Raw genomic sequence first — 19,493 nt, 5'->3', positions numbered from 1 at the left:
GCTTGGAGTTCCAGTGGAGAGTGGAGACGTCCAGCCGCCCAAGCTTATCCGGGCAGGCACTTGTTCTGGTATTTTATTCACTTTGATCTTGTGAGTGCAATCTTGTATCAGCGCATTATCTTTTCTTTTGCGGTATTACACTATGTAATTTTATTTATTTTTTCTGTTCCTGTTTTAGATTATGTACAGCCGTATCTCATTCCCCTCTGTGTCTATGTAAATGTTGTAAAAGGTCAGGAACTGGGCCACGACCTTGAGAGGCTGTTGTAACTACACCAGATAAGTGTGGGTATATCTAGATGCCATTGTCACTAATTTGGAGGTATCATATGTAGATATACTGTTTGTATTTTGTCCTAGCAAGCTGTAATGGGTTTCCAGGATGGTCTGTAATATACCATTCCGATCGGGGGCGGTGCAGGGTTCCGTCATTTGCCTGTTTTCATTGGGAGTACTGTTCCGTCCCTGGGATTGTTCGGCCTCCTCCCCGGTTTGTTTCTCGGCGATGGGTTTTTCACCCCCGCGTCCATCTAGTTGGGGTGTTCCTCTTGGGGGCTCGACTTCCTGGATAAGGATGGTGGGGAATTCAAAGGGCATTTATTTTGGTTGGGGGCGGCTACAGACACCGCCAGGCTGGGCGTGCCTGCGCCGATGGTTCAGAGGGCTCGAATGGCGGAGGTTCGGTGGTCTGGCTCCGGCTACGTGAAGGGAGTGTGGCTCCTCCTCATACGGGGTCAGCTGCCCCGCCTCATGGGGTACCAGGGGTTTTGTCCTCCCTGGGTGGAATGACGTGGGTCGGTGGTGGTTTAGGACTTGGGTGCTCTTCGATCGGGACATGTTACGCATTCTGTTTCTTCCCTGAGGTTCCCAGGGGCTAGGCTGCGCCTATCCCCCTTTCCTGTTGGCAGTGCACTCCGCAATGTGAGTGCCCTGGTGCGCTGCCGTCGGTCATCAGAATAGATGGGTTTCTGGGTTTGTCATGGCCATAACAAAAATGACTAAATGTATAACGGACAAAATGAATAACTAAAACATGAACACTTCCAGTTCGCATTTTGGGTTTGGCCAAAGGTGGCCTGGGTATCTCGAAGGGAGGGGTGCGCTTGCTGGAGGTCGGACTTGACCTCTGTTACTCTAGCGCTGCGTGAAGTGGTGGAACAGGCCATGGCTGGTTGTGGTGGGGTCCCCCGCTGATTTAGGCGTAAAACAGCGGGGTTGTGGCGGGGGTATGTCCTTGCCAATTGAGTTTGAGGTTACGTTTAAGTAGATGGAATGAGATGAACAAGTCTTTTAAGGTCTCAAACCTCCCCTGCTCTAAAGGTTTAACTTTAGGTTGCCTGAGGTCTCGTGCCCATCGAGCGTGGATAAGGTCGGCTGATGGCAGGCATTGGAAGGATTTTTATGACGAGGGGGGAGGTGAGAGGGAGTGGTGATTAGGAACCACTCCATGTTTTTATTGGCAAGGACGGTTGGGTCACTGTATAACACTATGGGTGGAGTTATATATGTATATATGTTAATTTATGCTTATTTATGTCTAATGTTTTGGTTACAGAAAAGAAGAGATTTAATAAATAAAGTTATGGATGTGTTATGCAGTAATTTAGTTGTGATAATAAATGCTGTGGCCTGTTTCATCCATACTAAGTGGTCTGTCGTTATTGGGGGGTTTAATGGGGTTAGATTTTGTTCTAGGCTGCATCGCGATTCCCCACTACGTACATACAAGGCCCTGGGGAGATAGCGCAGCTAAGCGGACAAGGGCACATGTAGGAGTGTGGGGATAGATGCATGGGATTGGTTGTGAAGAATCTGTGGGTGTGATTATGTTCTGTGTAAGACAGTGTGGGGGAGGTCTTACCTCAGTGCCACTTGGGATTCGGGCCAGCAAACAGCTTCCCTCCCGCCCACCCTATACTATATTTTGTCGCAGCTAGCCGGGGGTATGTCCTTGCCAATTGAGTTTGAGGTTACGTTTAAGTAGATGGAATGAGATGAACAAGTCTTTTAAGGTCTCAAACCTCCCCTGCTCTAAAGGTTTAACTTTAGGTTGCCTGAGGTCTCGTGCCCATCGAGCGTGGATAAGGTCGGCTGATGGCAGGCATTGGAAGGATTTTTATGACGAGGGGGGAGGTGAGAGGGAGTGGTGATTAGGAACCACTCCATGTTTTTATTGGCAAGGACGGTTGGGTCACTGTATAACACTATGGGTGGAGTTATATATGTATATATGTTAATTTATGCTTATTTATGTCTAATGTTTTGGTTACAGAAAAGAAGAGATTTAATAAATAAAGTTATGGATGTGTTATGCAGTAATTTAGTTGTGATAATAAATGCTGTGGCCTGTTTCATCCATACTAAGTGGTCTGTCGTTATTGGGGGGTTTAATGGGGTTAGATTTTGTTCTAGGCTGCATCGCGATTCCCCACTACGTACATACATGACTTTATGCAATGTTATAAGTTGTTATAATTTAATTTTATTATTAATAAAAGCTGTGGACAACATTTTAACCATATACCTTTTGTGTCTGTGTTTTATTGGGTAGGTATGGGGGTTAAAGTCACCTGTCAATTTGGTGATGATGCATCTGTCATGTGTATTTGAACGTCTGACAAGGACTGCAGTTTAGTGACGTGTGAGGTTTGAGCAGTGACTTTACTCAATTGTATTAAAGTAATGATTATATACCTGGGGAAAGAGCTACAAGATAAGACAGCATATGTGACACCTCCAATAAACATGATATAATGCTTGTTTCACATACAATAAAGAAGTTAATTTAGGATTGTCATGTTTTCCATTTGTAGAAGAATTCATTTATTGGTCAAAGGCTGCCATTTACTGTAATTCAGAGGAACACCCATAATCTGAAATACAGTAAAATATATATAGGCTTTGGAAAATGAAAGTAATGGTAAATTATGTACTCAGATTGTAAATGAAAAAACAGTTTACAACACTTGCTTTCAAATACAGAATGTAAAACCTCATGGATATGTGGCAAATCAACAGACTTCCAGTGGCGGAATATGGCTGTTGTAGCCAAAATCAAAGATGACCTAGTATAATCTTTTTATATTTGGGCAAGTCTTCCGGTGTTCTATCAGATTTTTCTATCCTTGAAAATTCCCTACCCTCGTTACTTCCGGTGACGTGGCCTCACCAGAAGTGATGAATAGCTGGAGGATGGGGTCTGCTGTACCGCGCTTATGCAGACAATATTTTTTTTTAATTTATTTTGTATGTGACAACTGTGAGGAGCATGTTCTCCTAGAGGATACGAGGTAAATGAAGAGGATGATGAGGCCTATGTTTGATGCTCATGTCCAGGGTGGAGTATTGATCTCAAAGAGACATCTGACAAGTGACAAGCTTCTCCTGGCTGCCTGTTTGCGCAACAACGTTAACATTGTGGACTGTGATCATTGCCTAGTTCAGGGGTAGGCAACCTTAGGCACTCCAGATGTTTGTGGACTTCATCTCCCATAATGCTCTTACAGCCATAATGCTGGCAAAGCATCATGGGAGGTGTAGTTGAATACATCTGGAGTGCCGAATGTGTATGAATTAAAAGTATGGTGTGTGCTTCTGTGTGTGAAAGGAGACATGAAAGATGTGAATGGACAGCAGCAAGGGTTGAAGCCTTGACGTGGCGCTATTGCTCACATCCATGCGCCAATTCAACAAATGTGAGTGACTGCAATACTTATGTGCTTAACCAATAATATTGTGACTGTAGACAATGATGCGACTGTATTACCTAAACACTGTGTCTATATCACACTTAAAAAGTGTCAAAACATGTAAATGATAGTGTATATATAGTGTATATTAAGGGAAAATAAGGACATCTCTAATATTTTTCTAAAGATTATCTGCATACATTTCCCAATGCTGACTTAAGGAATATAGGACAGAACAGAGTGAGCCAGCAAGACATTGACTTGGCAAGTAATTTAAAAACATTGTTAATTTATATTCAACATGTATCACTTACAGAAACTGTTATGGTACTTTTTGAAAGTAAACCAAAATGTTCAAAGTCTATCTGTTCCTGTCCAAATCAATAAATTAAATTGCGTATATACGCTGAAGTAATTAAGTCTGACACACGAGGTTCAGGTTAAAATAACTTCGAGAAAGTTTATTGGCAAGTGAAGTAAAAGCGGGCGCGCAGGCCCTTTTAAGAGGCATTTTGCGTCATCATTGATTATTAGAATATCAGCAAATAAACATCATCAATTGGATTAATTGTTAAGTGACGGAGTTAGTGTCTTACCTATTGGTTAGTAAAATTAAGAGGTTAGTCCCGTGCCCACCCATCAGAGGTGGGATTATTCTGGACACGGGTGGGGGACAAGGGGGTCCTAAGCGTCATTTTACACGGTCAATGATATCAGGCTTTATGTCCAGGTGCAAGGTCTCTTATGAATAGAACATTTCATTACTACTGTGTTCTGTGGCCTTCAAACTGTACTATCTTACAAGCTCTAAGGAGTAGCCAGCAAGTCTTAAGGAGTAGCCAGCACCTCCTGGTACTTGTCCTTGAAGGAAACACGGTCTTTGTCTACTGTATTAATTGGGTTGAGAAGTTCAGTCACGTAATGTAGTTTTAAAATGAACAAGTTAAGTCATGAGGACAAAATGGAGGATTTGAAGAAGTCAGGTTAGGAGGACAAAATGGAGGATTGTCACAATATAAGGTTAAAATGGAGTTAGTACAATAATTCAATACAAGTACAATAATAATTTTTAATAATTCCACATCAGTCCCCCCTATGAAATGTTAGATTCTAAGAGATAAAACTTTATTATATTAGTATCAGAAGACGTGTTAACCCAAAGGCACAGAAACCCCGTGGCCGCTAGCTAGATGTTAATGCAAAGTGCAAGGCTGTCCCTAGATCTGACCCTAATAGGCTAACCATCCGTCAGTATGGCTCTCGAACGCTTCACACCCAAGGGTATCCCATGGCAGCTAACCCACCACTTCTCCACATGGGGCCTTTACCATTCACTGACAGATGCTGTCCCTAATCTAGTCCCTTCCTAGAATTCCTGCACTTTATCAACAAAGGGGATAAGTTGCAGCGGCAGACAGGGTGAGTTGATGTCTTGAAATTCTTGGTCATCAACTTCGAGATGGGTAAAAGCGGGTGCCGCTTGGTCAACAGTCTTCATGAGGGATTTTCTCAGACATGGGAGGACACAACAAAAGAGAAGAGCAAAAATAAAAAGAAAAATTAGTATAGCCATACCAATCTGCATTAAAGCCTTTTGCCATCCTGTCATCCAACCAAACCATCTTTCCCAGGGATCTTTTATCCCAGAATTCCTTTTTAACTCTTCAGACAGGTCATTTAATTTTTCTATAGCTAGTGTGACTTTACCATTAGGGCCTGTGTTTTCTGGGATGTAGGTACAACATGTCATAGTGTCGGGCAAAATCTTACAAACCCCTCCTTTTTCGGCTAAGATCATATCTAGGGCCATCCTATTCTGAAAAGTCATTTGGGATGTGGCCTGTAACTGTTCGGCCAATCCCTGGAGGGCGTCTCTGGTGTAATTGACAAAACGCTGTTGATTATAATAAATGTAATTTATCCAATTTAGATTCTTGTTTGCGGTAACTATGGTAAAAATTGATTCAAATCCTGCAGCAACTTCATCCCTAGCTTTAAACTCATTGGGCACCCCCCTGGGCACTCCAATGGCATCAATATATACATGAGGATCAAAACTTCCTTTCACTGGGGCGTCACGTTTAACCTTAGTGTGGCTGAACTCATGGGTGTTGAGGTGTGTGTCAGAAATAATATGTATAGGCATAATGGCCTTAGTCAAAGTACACTCTCCCCACCATTCTGTGTCCATTCTGGATCTTAGCTGTAAATCCCCACACAACCAATAAATGTCTCCTAGTGACCTAGTGTGATGTTGCAGCAAACGTACAGGGACAGTTCTGTATGTAGCACAATAGCCTTTGGAAAAGTTACCTACAAATTTACCAATACCATCGTACATGGCATAGCAAGTGTAATTACCTTTATATACGGTGATACCATCAGGGGGTTTGACGTCTTTGGCTAGAAGAGGATACTCCTTTGTCCATGCAATACATATGGACCTGTTAAAATTATAGTGATAGGCAAAAAGGCTTAAAACACATTCTTCTATATCTACGGGTAGGATTAAAGGTACGGTACCCAGGTGAGGCCGGGCACCTCCACACACATAACATGCGGTTCTATTATGCTTATTAGCATTATATTTCATCCATTCTAACCATAAATTTACATCATTAAAACCTGTTTCAGCGGCCATGGTATCTTCAAAAGTGGGGTTAGCAATGGCCATCATGTCCTGAAAGGTCTGGATATGGGGTTTTAATGGGTTAGGGACCATATGGGTGGCCCCTTGCCACTCAGAAGAGTTGCACATATCTTTGAGGTAGAAATGCCCTAATTTCTGGTAGGAACCCTTTTTCCAGTACATTCCCATCACATACTGGTCTGCATCTGTTGGGCTTGGGCGCTCAATGTTAAGGATTAATTTCATTGGTGTGCTCCCCCCAGGCTTTCTCAAAGTCATTCTCTGGAGAAGCGATCTACCATGATCATCTACTTTAGCTACGGCACTTTTTGGTTTGTAACCCCAGGCAGGCCCGGCATTCCATCCCGCCGCCCCCCAGTGATCACAATTGTGCCCCCATTGTTTGTCAACTACACAAACATATGGGTCTTTCGAATGAGGGATATCTCTATAGATGCTCTGGATTTGTGGTGTGGGAAATGGGCATTCTACAATATCACAGTAGTCAAAGGTATAAGTAGCCACCTGGGTGCATGATGAATTATACCAGAAGGTGTACCCACTAATGTCTTTGGTAATGGCTACTTGCTGGGCCTTCATAAGGCTAATTAAGGAGAAGATGTACCAGAGATACATGTTTGTGCGATATTCGCTTCCTCTGGGGCAGGAGATTTCTTGCAGTGGGAAGCGTGGATCCAATTTGGCCTACCGGCCAATTTGACGGAGGTTGCGGTAATCAGGAGAACTTGGAATGGACCGTCAAATCTTGGTTCCAGGGTATTTTTCCGCACAAACTTCTTGACCAGGACCCAATCTCCGGGAAGTAGGTTATGGGAACCTGTATCCAATTCGGGATCTGGAATTGAAGAGAAAACTTGGGCATGTATTTTGTTTAGGACATTTGCAAGTTCAGTTACATAGTCTACTAAAACATCTGATTGGAGTTGCAACTGCTGCGGATAATAACAACCTAGTCTGGGTGCTGTCCCAAATAGAACCTCATATGGGGACAGTGAATGCTTCCCTCTAGGTGTGTGCCTAACACTAAATAGAGCTATTGGTAGGCTTTCTGGCCAGGGCATCTTTGTTTCTTGTGACATTTTTAACATTCTAGTTTTTAGGGTGCCATTCATGCGCTCCACTTTACCACTACTTTGTGGGTGGTAAGGGGTGTGGAAGGCTAGAGTCACCCCTAGAGCAGTCCAAATTTCTTTAGTCACAGTTGCTGTAAAGGCTGGGCCTTGATCACTCTCAATAACTTCTGGGAGTCCGAATCTACATACAATATCTGTAAGTAGGCGCTTTGCGGTTGTTTTTGCAGTGATATTGGCCACTGGGTAGGCTTCTGGCCAGCCTGAGAACATGTCCACTATTACTAGTGCATATTCATGGGGCCCACTCTTGGGCATTTGGATGTGGTCAATTTGAATCCGCTGGAAGGGGTACATGGGCTTTGCCAGGTGTTTCGCAGGTACTTTAACTGGTCTTCCTGGATTGCATTTTGCACAAATGACACAGGCCTTGCAGAAGCTATTGATCAATGTTGTGATTCCAGGTGCTTCATAATACTTCTGTATGAGGGCGGCCATCAATTCTTTTGACAGGTGTGCAGGCCCATGTGCCCATTGGACAACTGCTGGATACAAATTTCTGGGAAGACAAAATTTGAAGTTGTTGTAATATATTCCGTCCTTTTGGACAGCTCCTTTCTTTTTCCATTTCTGGACTTCTTCAGGAGTGACTGCAGCTTGCTGTTCTTGTAAAATTCGCAAATCAGTAGGAAGAGTTTGCAGGGCAAAAATAGGGACTTCTTCTTCTTGTCCGGACACTTCTTCATCCACTTCCTGCAAATCCCTGGCCGCTAACTTAGCAGCCTGATCAGCCAAATGGTTGCCCTTTGCTTCATCTGTATCCAATTTCCCATGGGCCTTTACTTTCAAAACGGCCACTTCTTTGGGGAGTAGGAGGGCATCCATTAGCTCCTTGATTGCAGTGCTGTGTTTGACTGGTGTACCGGCGGTGGTAAGAAATCCTCTAGTCTTCCAAATTAGGCCGAAGTCATGTGCCACGCCTAGAGCATATCTTGAATCTGTATAGATGTTGGCACGTTTTCCTTCGGAAATTTTGCAGGCTGAAGTCAGAGCCTGTAATTCAGCTTCTTGTGCAGACATTGCTGGTGGTAAGGATGATGATTTAATAACTTCATCTGTTGTGGTTACGGCATATCCTGTATGATATGTTCCTCCTTCATCGGCATATCTCGATCCGTCCACAAACAGGGTAAAATCCGGATCTGGTAATGGGTTCTCATGCACAGTTGGTAAGTGCATTGTTTCCATTTTCATCTGTTCAAAACAGTCATGAGGTGTTTCTGGGTCATAATCATTCTTTATGACCAGATCTTGAAATTCCTTTTCCAGGAAATGGCGTGGCCATGCTTCTAGAAGGTCAGTTGTTGGGTATTTGACAATACCATTTTCCTGTAGCTGTTCTTCATTCATGGTGGCCCATAGTTTTGCCATGGGCCCAAGATCATTCCATGACCTTGTCTTCAACTTGGTAACAGGAATATGTGGGATAGCAGTATCCCAATGACGGTAAAGGTAGTTAAGTTGTTGAGGTAGCTGGATCAAGACCATACTATTGCCGTCAGAGTCACAATAGAAGTCTTGTGCAGTAAGCTTTACATCGGTCCGGTGGTAAAGCTCATCTTCATAGCAAGGTTCAGGGGTAATGTTTGGTTTGTACCACGTGGTGCAGAAGGCGTGATCTGGGCCTTCACAGAGAGGTTTTTCACCTTCATAAAATGTCAAATGTGGATGCATGACTTTCTTGATACATCCACAGAGCAGGTGAATGTAGGTTTCATCCGTGATAAATCCATAGTAGATACCCCCCTCAGGGAGTGGAAGAAGAGTGGACGGATTAAGCACCTGACATCTTTGGATGGAAATGTTGTCAGGCAAAAGAAGATGACACTGTAAGCGCAGGTGTCTGGCTGGAGACACGTGCTTGAGCTGGACTTGGTTGATGATGGCAGAGATGTCATGAGGGGCCAAAACAACCAGAGGGTGGCCAAGGACCAGGTCTGAGGTCTTCTCTATGAGTTCTCTCGCAGCAAAAACAGCCCTGAGACAGGAAGGAGTCCCTCTGGCCACAATGTCCAGTTGACATGAGAAATATCCAATAGGCCTCTGACGGCCTCTTAAGTCATTAGTTTGGGTGAGCACTCCTGTTGCGTGGCCTTGTCTTTCAGAGACAAACAATTTGAAAGTTTTGGAGTAGTCAGGGAGGCCCAAGGCAGGAGCAGAAGCAATGGCTCGTTTGAGAGCATTAAAATTGTCCATAGCTTCTTTAGTTAAACAGAAAGGGTCAGACTTAAGTGCGTCATAGAGAGGTTGCATGAGCAGAGAGGCTTCTGGGATCCATGCTCTGCAGTAGGAAATGAGGCCTAGGAAGGCATGAAGAGACTTAGAAGTCCTTGGAGGCGGAATATCCAGCACAGCTCTTACCCGGTCCCGAGTAAGATGTCTGGTACCTTGAGATAGGCAGTGTCCAAGGAAAATTACTGAAGGTTGGCAGAACTGTAGCTTGATGAGCGAAGCTTTGCATCCTTGTTCTGCCAAATAACAAAGCAGACTAATTGAGCACTCTTCGGTAGTGGGTATGTCATCTCCACAGAGCAGCAAATCATCCACATACTGAAGCAGAACAACTTCTGGGTGCTCGGCTTGCCATGGGTCAAGGATGGTGGCCATGGCCTTTGCAAATTGACTTGGTGAATTTTGTGCCCCTTGGGGCATGACAGTCCAGGTATACTGTTGCATCTCATGAGTGAAAGCAAACAGATATTGGCAGGATGGGTCCAGTGGGACACTGAAAAAAGCATTTGCTAGGTCAATAACTGTGAAGAATTTTGCAGATGGTGGGACTCCAGAGAGCAGAGTATGAGGATTTGGTACAAGAGGGGTGTCCAGGACTGTAGCTTCATTAACAGCACGGAGATCCTGAACCATCCTGTACTTCTCTGGCTCACCCTTCGGAGTTTTCTTTTTCACAGGAAATAACAGGGTGTTGCATTCAGATTTACATTTGACAAGGGCACCCTTCTCCAAGAGTGCCTTAATGTGGACAGAAATTGCAGCAGACTGTGCTGGTTTTAATGGATATTGTGGTTTTCTTGGTAATTTAGCTCCTGAAATAAGCTTTACCACCACAGGGGGAACATTTAGGTGACCTATGTCCTCTGGGCCTGAGGACCATAACTTTGCGGGCACCTGTGTTTTTAATTCCTCTGGGAAATTGGACCTTAATTCTGCTGTCTCCTCACGGGGCTTTTCTAAATGCAGCATCAGAGGCAAAGAGCATAGGGCTGAAGTGTCTGATACAGACAGAGGTGTAAACATTTCTACCTGCCCATCCGGGGTAAAGGTGATGGATGCTTGCAGGCGTGAGAGAACATCAGCACCTAACAGGTTAATTGGGCATGTGGAGGATACTACAAAGCGAGCGAGCAGGCTAGAACCAACTCGTAGTGGAGTTGTTAGAGGGCTATGTCTCGGTTGGCCATCCACTCCAACACAAGAGACATCAATATTTGACAGAAAAGATGGGTCTGGCAAGTCTTGTTCTCGTAGAACACTACGGGCTGCACCTGTGTCAACTAGAAATGTGGTGGGGTGGCCTTCAATGGGCAAAGTCACTGTGGCAAGTGGCCCCCCCTTATCCCCTGTAGACACTGCCATTACAGGGGTTACAGACACAGGCTTGCCAGTTTCCTATTCATCGGGTTCCTCAACTATTGGGACCCCTTTTTCGGTCTTAGTGACCGGGGCAGGTCTGGATGGCTTTCTTATCTCTCTTTTGGGTTCCGGGCAATCACTTTTAAAATGACCTTTAGCTTTGCAATTAAAGCAGAAGCTATCCTCTGGTCTGGTGCCCCTGGGAACAGGGATACTGCGTGATACCATAAGAGGAGCAGAGCTTGGCCTTTTGGGGGTCTGGGCAGATTCTAGGCCCCTAGCGACTAAAAGCAGGGTATCCAGGGGAACAACCTTATATTCAGGGCGTGCAGCAATAATTCCCTTGCGTATAGAGTCTTTAACGCCTTGGACAAACGCACCTGACAGCATTTGTGAATGAATTTTGTCAGTAAGATCAAACCCCAAATCTGTGAACATTTGATACAGTCTTGCATGAAACTTTTCCACTGATTCTCCTTTTTCTTGAACAACATCAGTAAGGCCAGCAGCCTGATCTGCAAGTTTGTCCTTAGCCCATTCTCTTAATTGGGTGCAAAAGGTTACCCCGGAGGGGTAATCAACATCACTGGAAAGCAGATCTGTACTGAGGTGACGGGCCATACTTGGCCAATAGGCATCCCCTGCTTTAATAGCACAAATGCTGAGTAGATCACGCCATGCGGCGGAATAAGTCTTTTGAATTTGAACTATCCCTCGGTAAAAAGGCATAGGCTGTTTTTCTGGGTCGGGGAGCGATTTCATTAATGCGCTAGCTTGAGTGGGGTTAAAGGCAACATATTTAGAAGGGGCCTGTTCTCCCCGACCCTTGTGGCCAAAAGGGTCATCGATAGAACGGTGAGTTGGGGCTCCCGCGGCAAGCTCCGATGAGACATGGGACACCCTGTCCATCTCGTCATCATCGAATTCTATGATATTGGCTCTTTTGCGTGGTGCAGGGCCCGAATGAGGTGAAAGGATCGGTGGTTGGGAACGAGCCCCAGATGCAGGGGTGGCTAGTGAGTCATAACCTGGGGATAGGTAGTCACCGGGGATTACCGGCATCAGGGCCGAACTGGGGGCCGCCATATTGGTGGCCGGAGAAGGTGCTACATTAGGGTTAAGGGAAGAAGCGGCGGCCATGTTGGAAGAGGGCACATCCGGGGCAGACTGTGTCGGACTGGGCATGACCGGGACCTGGGGAGTGGCTTGGGGAAGGGGTAGTGGATATCCGGGATAGGGCAGAGTCATGGGATACGGGAAGGGGTAGGGCCAGGCTGGGGAGGGGAAGGAGGTGGGGTATTGGACTGGGGTGGAGATGGGAGGGGGAGGAGTCGGGGCGAGGGTGGAAGAGGTGGTTAGTTGGGCGGATGAGGAGGGGAGGGGGTCATGAACGGAGAGGGAGCGTAGGGAAGGAATGGCAGATGAAATGTTAGGGGGAGGTACAGCAGGTAGCGTAGGGATGGACGAGGATGATGGGAATGTTAGGGACGGGGAGGGGGAAAAGAAAGATCCATCAGAATTCAGGACCGGGCAAACAGGGGAGGTGGCGGGATGAGTGTTAGGAGGATTGGGAGCGGGGAACATAGTCAGCTGGCTATCACCTACTGCTGACTGAACCTTGGGGATAGACGTCCCCTGGGCGCCACTTTGGGGCGCTGGCTGAGGGTAGACCCCAGCAACGCAATTCTGATGATACACAAACAATTTCACACCCTTGTGATTTATTTCTTCCTCAACCCAACCTTCTAGCTGAATAGCCTTCGCTACTCTGTACCATGCTTCAGCAGTCTTTAATAAACCATTATCTGTAAGCTTGCCTTTCATTTCTGCCAGTAACTTACGCCAACTTTCTGGTTGCAATCTTCCACCCGTTGGTACAGTAATTTTACATACTTTTGCAATCTTTACAACACCTTTAACCATCTCCTCACCCTCTCTGTTTTCTACCAAATCACATGCTAACCAGCCCTTATTGGGCTTGCTTAAATCCTGCCCCATAATCCCTTTACCCCTATACCAGCGTCCTAGATATAGGGAGAGAGAAGGAAAACGGAACAAGAACGTCTACAATGCTCGACTGCCACCCGAGAACCGTAAAACTTTCTCAGGTGCGTCTTCCCAAAACGTAGACTAGTCACTGAATCCGCCTACCCGGGGTGGTAGACACGGATTGGAGCGAGGTGAGAAGTGTGTGACCAATCACTTCTCCTTCAAGAGGAATGGGAGTGGATAGTATAATAATATAGGAAGTACAGAAAAGATGAAAGGCAAGGAAAATCCTTAGAGACAGACACAGGAGTTCATGAGACTCCTATTAAACAAACAAGACAACAATACAGTTGAAATACAGTGCATGCATCACAATTCAAATGAAATCAACAATAATTCCTTTCCTTTACTCGTGTGCTTACTCCAAAGTCACCTCCCTCAATCCCGTAGTATCTTACTACCAACGGCCAAGGATAACAGCTAACACCGGTCCGAAATCCATATGCCTCCCTCGTCACAGCAGCCCACTCGTAGTGTCTGCGCTACCCTCACTCTTGTAGTGCCCCCATAAAGACCCACTTTATAAGTCCCACTACTCCGTGGTGATGAAGACAGCAATGCCTGCCCGAATTCACACACCACAAAATAAAAATTGGAATGGCTCCAGCTCAGCGCTCAAAGCTGGAGGGTACCACCACTCTGCAAGCAGAGTAACGTGCACAGAGAAGCTAGCTAGGCTATCAAAGTGGCACAAGAAGGATCCCCAGGAAACTATGAGTCTACACAATCTCCACAGATCCAACACACCTCTTTTTCCCTACAGCCCCAGCCACGAGGCTCCTAAAAGAGTTAAACAGGAAAAGATGACCCCCAGGAACACATCCACAGGTCAACCCCCCTTTTTCCCTACAACCACAGCACAGTGGTTCCTAAAAGGAGTAAAACAGGCAACAGAAGACCTAGGCAAATCCCCTCAGGTCCACCCCCCTTTATCCCAAAAGAGGTAAAATACAAACAGATAAACAGACAAACCGAAGACCCAGGCAAATCCCCTCAGGTCCACCCCCCTTTATCCCAAAAAGGGGAAAACAAGCAAGACAGAACCCCAGGCAAAACCCCTGCAGGTCCACCCCCCCTTTATCTCAAAATGGGGAAACAAGCAAACAATTCAAACACACCCAGGCAACAGATAGACTAAAATGCAGGTAAACAAGTGAGTAACGAGACACCGGGCAAGATATTACCTGTCTTTGATGTCCTCCCGGGAAGCAGTCACAGACACGTGGACGGGTCAATCAAAGGGGCCGGAACGTACCGGTGGCTCTGCAGAAGTCTCTACCGTGTATCTGGAGGTGATCAATCTCCCTTCCTTCCCCCTGGATTCCTCCGTCCACCCTTGTCTTCCTTAGGACGGCTCACCGGCCGGACATAGCCCGATGCCCCACGTTGGGCGCCAAGTTGTTATGGTACTTTTTGAAAGTAAACCAAAATGTTCAAAGTCTATCTGTTCCTGTCCAAATCAATAAATTAAATTGCGTATATACGCTGAAGTAATTAAGTCTGACACACGAGGTTCAGGTTAAAATAACTTCGAGAAAGTTTATTGGCAAGTGAAGTAAAAGCGGGCGCGCAGGCCCTTTTAAGAGGCATTTTGCGTCATCATTGATTATTAGAATATCAGCAAATAAACATCATCAATTGGATTAATTGTTAAGTGACGGAGTTAGTGTCTTACCTATTGGTTAGTAAAATTAAGAGGTTAGTCCCGTGCCCACCCATCAGAGGTGGGATTATTCTGGACACGGGTGGGGGACAAGGGGGTCCTAAGCGTCATTTTACACGGTCAATGATATCAGGCTTTATGTCCAGGTGCAAGGTCTCTTATGAATAGAACATTTCATTACTACTGTGTTCTGTGGCCTTCAAACTGTACTATCTTACAAGCTCTAAGGAGTAGCCAGCAAGTCTTAAGGAGTAGCCAGCACCTCCTGGTACTTGTCCTTGAAGGAAACACGGTCTTTGTCTACTGTATTAATTGGGTTGAGAAGTTCAGTCACGTAATGTAGTTTTAAAATGAACAAGTTAAGTCATGAGGACAAAATGGAGGATTTGAAGAAGTCAGGTTAGGAGGACAAAATGGAGGATTGTCACAATATAAGGTTAAAATGGAGTTAGTACAATAATTCAATACAAGTACAATAATAATTTTTAATAATTCCACATCAAAACTAAGGTGCTCTGTGTTACAAGGCACTTCAAATACAATAAAGTGCTAATGGAATAATATCATAGCTGCTACCACACAATGTAGGAACTCTCATACCCTACCAAATACAATGTAAATTGGAAAATAAGTGATAAAAAATTCACCACTAGTTGAAACGTGCAGCGCAAGCAAAATATACACTTACTCCTAAGGGTTAAAACAGTTGCTGTAAAAGAATAAAACATATAGTGTAATACAATTAAGTGCAGTGAGGAAGGTCTGACCTAAATGGATACACTCCTGATCCTGACACAAATAACTCTATAAAACCAATAAACTCTATAAAACCAATAAATAAAATGCGCTTTATTTATTGTTTTTTTTTTATGTCCTATACCTCATCCTATTTAAGACATCAGGCACGTCTACATCTACACACATCCTTAGACGGGGATTATTCCGTCCATGCGTATTACAGCTGAGCTCTAAGTTAGCTCAAACAAATGTGAGTGCTATAACATAAGATTATCTCACCACTCTTCACCAACTATCCTGTACTGCACTATTGTATAATTTTTGTTTTTGTTTTCGAGGTCAACTGTGTGTACAATTATCAAAAGAATTGTGTACGTATATATTTATATATATTTCTTAAATATTATTTGGGGTGTGGACTCCTACCATCTCTTTGTTTCACATAATTATTTTAAGAGGTGGCCAACCAAGGGGCACTTTATTAGATTGGGTAAGGGGGGGGGTCCAACGGCTGCTCACATTTTAGTAGACATGCCCCTACTCACGGCATTGCGAGTAGAGGCAGAAGGGGGAATTCAATTCCCTTATTTACTAACAGTAAGTTATTTTTTAGTAGATAGCTCCCTAAAACTGCAGAAATTAGAGAGCTATTTACAAAATGGCTGCAAAATGCACAAATCAGATCAGAATTGAATTTATTCGAATGAAATTCCGAACCCAACAAAAAATACAGAATTTCGTCCTAACACGAATAGACAAATTGTACTCATTCTGTTAGGACAAAATTCGGGAATTCGCCGGCGCCCTAGTCTAAATAGTATGACGTTCGAACGGCAAATTAAGCAACACGAGAACACAGGAGGAGGGTGAGTATTGTGGGAAAATGTCTTTAATCACAGGAAATGGAGCGGACTTAACCTCTTCCTTTGGTCAAAGAAGGTCAAGCGTAGGAAAAATACATAAGACAAGGTAGTCCCTACTTTAGCTTATGTTTTAAAGAAAACAAGATCAGGTAGGAAGAAAAGAAGAATAGACCCTGAAGAGGAAAAGTTTGGGAAAAAGTAAGTTTGGTGTGACAGTGCCGCTTTAAAAAAAAAAAAAAACTTTTAACAATTAAACTTTTAAGTTTAATTATACTAAAAGCGAAGAAGTGTAATTTCCACTTTAAAGTTAATGTTTTTTTTCCAGTTGATCTATTTTTATTGTGGGGATACCAAAACAGTACTTTGGTTGAGGAGGGCAATATTTAAGTTATCACAGAGTTTAATTAGTTAACTGGAAAGCAGATTTTATAGGTCAGAGTGAAGTTGTTTAACTTCTTAGCAACTGTTGCTATGGGAGGGACTGCTCCTTCTCTAGCTGTTTCACCTCTGACCTGGATGCTATTCTGTGCTCACAAAATGGATTCTGTTACTGGCAACCTGTAGTGTGCTCTCCTGCTGCTTAATTCAGGAGGAAGAAATACGAATATTAATTAATCTAGGCATAGGGACTTACTAGAAGGAATGACAAAAGGGAATCCATTACCATAGACATCAATGAACTAAAATAAAATGATTGCCTCTGGGAATATGATGGTGTTATTATAAATCCTGTCACTGCATTTGGGAAATACCCACAGTAATTATTTATGTGGTCAGTTTTGGTAACCTGTAGTGTGCTCTCCTGCTTAACCCAGGGACTGCAGGGCTCTCCTGGCACCATCACCACTGCAGGCAGCTGTTCTTTTAACCCCTTAAGGACCAAACTTCTGGAATAAAAGGGAATCATGACATGTCACACATGTCATGTGTCCTTAAGGGGTTAATCACAAAAAACAACAACAACACAGCGGAGCGTTTATTTAGCGAATAAGTGAATAGTAATAGAATCACACTTAAAACCTTTTTAGGCAGTGTTTAAAAAAAAAACCAAAAATGTGAAACTTTTTACAAAAATGTTTTTGTGTAAGAGTAACAGTGGAATACGTACATCATACAGTGCTGCCAAACCTAGCTCTGGTAATGAGGGTCTGTAAAAGCGACCCTTGCCTTTCTTGATATGACATGTCTTCCCAAAATGTCCTTTAGAGTGACTCAATGGGGTATATACCATTGAGTAGTACTATATTATAATCTTGTATAAAACCAATATAAAAGGGTACAAAAAAAATAAACACTACAATTAGAAGTGCCACTTTCCCCACATTTAAAAAAAATGGTACTAACAAATAAAGAGCTTCGAAATAGGGCTCACTTTCCACATTTTGTATGGCTAAGGGCCATACCATCTTCCTTGGAATAATGCATCAAATTTATTGTAAATTAACAGATATTTTAAAATATACAAAATAAAATAAGTCCAAATGGATACAGGTTGTCCAGAACGCATTTCGCCTCAGGCTTCCTCAGCAGGGTGTGCATCTCCTATAGCAAGGTTCCTGTTTATATATCCTCTTAGTAGGGGGATAATTGGTGGAGACACGCGGGATCTCCCACTTAGCCGGGAGCGCGTCACGTTCCAAGCCTCGTTCTCCTACAGGTTTCCTATATTGAAATCATGAATCTGTGAACTAGGGAATATACAATGCATTTAAACAACTAGTATATTTGTCCAAAGATCATTCCCTAAGCACTAGACCGGGAAACTCATCCAGCAGGATAGTCTATGAAAAAGTCAATATGGGCCAAAGTCTCTCAGTCCATAAAGTTACGTATATCCATAGTTAGTTTCTAAGTACTTTAGGTCTTCAGCAAAAAAGGGAAGAAAGCATGTATAAAAAACCCAAAAACATTTGAAAAAGCATAAAAAGAACAAGAAACAAAAACAAAAAAGCATAAAAATATAATCAAATCCAGAAATGAGGCAAATATTTGCCCCCAATTTAGTTAATCAGTATTCCAAAGTGTACATCTAACAATGGTTAGATCTCACCAAGTCAAGTGCAGTGTTTAAAGAATCCAACAGGGAATTTCTCCTTTAGGTATAGCATGTTGAGGGCTTCAATGCAATATGGAGATGCAGATCTGTTCTGTTAGTGGAAAAACTAATTTCTATCTGGTAAAACATATGGGCTCCTTGGAGGGGAGACGGTCTTGAATTCTGCAGGGCTGTGTGCTTGTGAGATTGAACTTACCTTCAAAGGCCCTGTGTAAATGAGCACCCCACCCAAAAGTTTGAAAAAGCATAAAAAGAACAAGAAACAAAAACAAAAAAGCATAAAAATATAATAAAATCCCGAAATGAGGCAAATATTTGCCCCCAATTTAGTTAATCAGTATTCCAAAGTGTACATCTAACAATGGTTAGATCTCACCAAGTCAAGGGCAGTGTTTAAAGAATCCAACAGGGAATTTCTCCTTTAGGTATAGCATGTTGAGGGCTTCAATGCAATATGGGGATGCAGATCTGTTCTGTTAGTGGAAAAACTGATTTCTATCTGGTAAAACATATGGGCTCCTTGGAGGGGAGACGGTCTTGAATTCTGCAGGGCTGTGTGCTTGTGAGATTGAATTTACCTTCAAAGGCCCTGTGTAAATGAGCACCCCACCCAAAAGTTTGTATCGGTGGGTGTGCCAGCCATTTACCTGTATGGTGTGTACCCCCAGCAGCTACTCCGCCCCTCCGTGATGCCCTCTTACCAATGAGAGATAGTCCTGGAATCAGAGCTCTGATTGGGAGCATGGTTGCTTCCTGATTGTTAGCTCTGTCCACTAACGTCCACTAATGATTTGCAGGCGTGATGACGTCAGTGTATTCAAAACAACTTTGTTGAATACAACATAAATGTGCATAACAGTAATACTTGAACACTGTGGCAGCAAAACAATTTAATGAGATTATAAATTCCCTAATTCACTGTACTAATAAACAGGTCTAATGATTGCTGGCATGAGAGATAGTATGGGATAAAGTTATTAAAGGGACACAATAGTCGACAAAACAACGTAATGAAGCAGTTTTGGTGTATATAACATGCCCCTGCAGCCTCACTGCTCAATTCT

The sequence above is a fragment of the Pelobates fuscus genome, chromosome 6, assembly GCF_036172605.1.
Source record: "Pelobates fuscus isolate aPelFus1 chromosome 6, aPelFus1.pri, whole genome shotgun sequence".
In the NCBI taxonomy this organism is placed as follows: Eukaryota; Metazoa; Chordata; class Amphibia; order Anura; family Pelobatidae; genus Pelobates; species Pelobates fuscus.
Note: the sequence above shows the minus strand (reverse complement) of the source record.